The sequence below is a fragment of the Saccostrea cucullata genome, unplaced genomic scaffold (assembly GCF_032062105.1).
Source record: "Saccostrea cucullata isolate Sc308-1 unplaced genomic scaffold, CSIRO_AGI_Scuc_v1 ctg7353, whole genome shotgun sequence".
Taxonomy (NCBI): Eukaryota; Metazoa; Mollusca; class Bivalvia; order Ostreida; family Ostreidae; genus Saccostrea; species Saccostrea cuccullata.
This window is the reverse complement of record NW_026927520.1, coordinates 14,123-17,873: the sequence shown is the minus strand read 5'-3', so window position 1 is coordinate 17,873 and position 3,751 is coordinate 14,123. Positions and strand designations below refer to the sequence as shown.

Genomic DNA, 3,751 nt, shown 5'->3' with positions numbered 1-3,751 from the left:
ACTGTAAACCTTCTGTGGTGTTCAAAAGTCTCCCGCCTGAAACCATCCTTTTTAATCTTTACAAATATTTTTCACTTCAAATTCCATTTTTGTGCAACTGTGGATAAAAAATTAAAAACTACGCGGTGAAACTTATTTATTTTACTCATTTAAACGTGACCCAAATTGTTATTTTCAAATTCTTTGACAGAAATTTGTTTGTATCATCTGTCCTTAATTACGTATTTGTTATTGTTTATGCTTTGTTGAGATATATCAGTGTTCGTTTATGCATATTCGCCCGTTATGCAAATTATCCCATGTTTCCCACTATCGTTGATGCCCTGGCATACTATACTTATTAGACAGTGATTCTTTAAGTATATACGTAAGCTTCTTTTCTATTCATTTATTGACTTTATTTTAGAAAACATGTACATTTTTAAACCACGGGGCATTTGGGGCTGTTCTTAAAGAGACTTTGGATTACGCACAGGTACACAATATAGTTTTATTTATGAATTTTCAATCTAAAGTTGAAAAGACTACATAAAAAAATTATCTTAAAATTGAAAATCAATAAACGACACTAGGGTTGGCGTTTGCATTTTATGCCACGAAATAAATTATTAACATAATCAAATCATTTTTCTCGTAATTCCTTTAGATTTTAAGGAAATCTGTTTCCAAATCAGTCATGATTTTGTTCCAGAAATGGCAAAGATACACAGAAAAACAACCATTGAGATTTTTTGATCGGGAGCTATTGCCTCATTTGGTTTATGTTACAAGGCGACTAGCAAAGTTTGTCGGTATGTACTCCAATTCATGATAATTTTGAATTAATACTTATTAATAAAAAAATCTCCCTGATCTTGTTTTAATAAAAGTGATAGACGTGAGAAAACTGCATGAGCCTGACATCTGTTTCTTAACACTTCTTCCAAATTGCCCTGTTACTGATGTTTATTCATTTGATACGACAATATGCAATTTGCTACTAAAAAACCAATAAGAATAGCAAGTGATTATCATTTAAGCTCTAAGACATACTTCATTATTGGCAGTGTATAGCAGATTAGGAGAAATTGAACACCAGAGTTTATCACTCCGGATCCTTTATCATTTAATTATGTGTATCACTGTCACGATTAAAAAAATATTGAAAAAATAAAATTAACAAGTTTAATTCACCATCACGTTTATCTGTGATATTTTTTATTATCTGAAAAGTTGAAAGAAAATTAAAGGACTTGAAAATGCTACAATGAATATTTGGGAGAAAAATCAAGAAACGAATAGAATGGAGAGAAGTATCATTTTTCTAGCTCCACGCAGCACAGTGATAATGGCCATCAACAGATTTAGTTGCAATAATTTAGATTGATTAATGATATATAGTTTACTTTTTATATTTAGTAAGCAATTAAAAAAACAGAACATTTTAAACCCTGTGTCGGATCTACTAATAAATTGATACAAGGAAACTCCTATTAGACTTAAAATCCACGTAATAGAAATTGTGAATTTTGCTAGATCTTTTCATTCTGATTATGTATTTTACTAAATTGATTCTAGTCAGTACAAAACGTTAGCAAATGACTTTGCATCTAGAGAAACAAAGTCTACTCGTACATGTACTAGTTTGTCCACATCAAATGACAATGAATGAATTGATTTATTTTAATTTGATTAGTTATAATTCGATAAATTTCCTCTTAACTTGGTTTTTAAACGGATTGTTTGAAATTTTAATTTTTAGGTTGTGAGCCTAAGGATCTTTTGTTGATTAATAATGTCACTACAGCTATAAATACCGTTGTTCACAATATTCCGATAGAAAAGGGGGACATCATATACTGTCTCAATACAACCTATGGTAAGATCAGATATATATACGAGGGTTGTCCCAAAATTCCGTAGACAAGCGTTGTTTTGTAGGAACCCTACGTCACACATGAATGAAACTTCGTATATAGGTTAAACCAACACCATCTAATAAATTTATGGACAAATATGGAGTAACTACACAAATTATTCCAATTTAAGACACATTTCATTGGCTGGTGTAGGAAGGCGGCGCAAACCCAAAGGTTGCAATTAAAATTTGGTATATTATATTTAAAATCCTACGGAAAAGTAATTACTACCCCATATTTTATTTAATGGAAATGAAAATTCTTAATATTCTTTTATAAACTATATTTCCTCAAATTTTGGTGTGTATGCTTTGATAAATATGAATTTTATAACGTTTTATATACATAGGGTTAAAATCGAATTTTTTAAAAATGGCGGCTGCGTTGGGCCAGGCGGTGCACTGGACTATGATCAAGTGTTTTGATCCTTAATTCACTCTTACAAAAATGTACCAGTCATAAATGTTTGGTAGACTAAGAAGCTTTTTCTCCTCCTTAGTTTTTAAAATGACTAAAACGGTTTCTCTATGTATATTTCAATAACAGTAATTAAAATAAAAGACAGGGCTAAGAAGTGGGCAAAAGTTCCATTGTGCAAATCCATTAGAGAAAATAGACAAAAAGCCCGTAGAAATATAGCGTTTTCAAATTATTATTATTTCATACCTGTACATGCATATACTTTGTTTACATATTTTTATGTTTGATCATATCATAGTAATTAAGATATTTTACATTTATAACTATAACCGTTTCGTTTAATTTAAGAATTTGATTCTGGTAATTGAAATATTTTCTTCAAAAATTTGGACCGTTGACATATGTATTTTTTGACGTTGCAGATTGCTTCGGGTGTTAGAGAACTATATCACTTTAAATGTTATTACTCAAAAAGTTTTCAAGTAAACATGATAAAACTTCGTAATTTATCTGCCAAGAACATGCTGTATCAACCCTGAAAATTTTATAAAGATACATTAATGTCCTCTCGTGATTTCTACTTCATTCAATCTTCTTAGTGTATTATTTGTCATTAATGAAGCAAGTACTACATGTAGGAACAGGGTGGTGTTGATACAGCAGCCTGAAAATAAATGAAAATACAGATTCACAAATTGACATGGGTTTAAGGTAAGATAGACATGATATAAGCATTGAACATTTTTAATTTTTGGTAGTATTTGAATGTACTTTATGTACTTTAATTTGATGACAGTTTTATCTTTCTCGTCCGGAAGGCCAGTGACTTTTACTTCGCATGTCCGGCGCTTCAACGGAAGTCACCACCTATATTTAAGTGTTAGGTATGGTTCAACAAGACATACTAGATCAAATGGACCTCCCTTTCGGTTCATCTCATGTAGAAATATTTTTGAAAATAGAATTCTATTTCTTATTTATTCAAAAAAATCCGCTTATCATGAAGTGCAATTGTACCCATGAGGTTACAACAGATTGTTAGAAGGCAATTATTTTAAAAAACGCACATGGATAGCCTACCTTAACCCTTTCTCTTCCGGCGCATTTCACCTGATTTTGGAGGCCTTTTGATACGGCATTATTAAATTATTTCTAACTTTTTTATCCAAGGGAAAAGCTAGGCATAATGCATACCATTTTGTAGGAAATTTCTTACAGACGATATTTTATGACTGTTTAGATACTCAACCACTGACCTTATTAGTAAAAATTGAGGTCAAAGGTCAATTAAGTGCAAAATTTTATGGAATTTTTTGATACTTTTTCATCTTTAAGCTAAATATTAAGTATGATGTATGTTGAAATAGGAAATTTGGGATATACCCACAAAAGAGCATTATACTGTACTACATGAAACACATAAACTTTTTTTT

At 30.7% G+C, this 3,751-nt stretch overlaps 1 long non-coding RNA gene across 1 annotated transcript; it reads left to right on the top strand.

Annotated features, from left to right (window-relative positions):
* Nucleotides 1–353: 353 nt before the first annotated feature.
* LOC134274699 (uncharacterized) lies at nt 354–1,860 on the top strand. Its single transcript, XR_009993684.1, has 3 exons — nt 354–475; nt 692–791; nt 1,742–1,860. It is a non-coding gene; the product is annotated as an uncharacterized LOC134274699 (long non-coding RNA).
* Nucleotides 1,861–3,751: the final 1,891 nt, after the last annotated feature.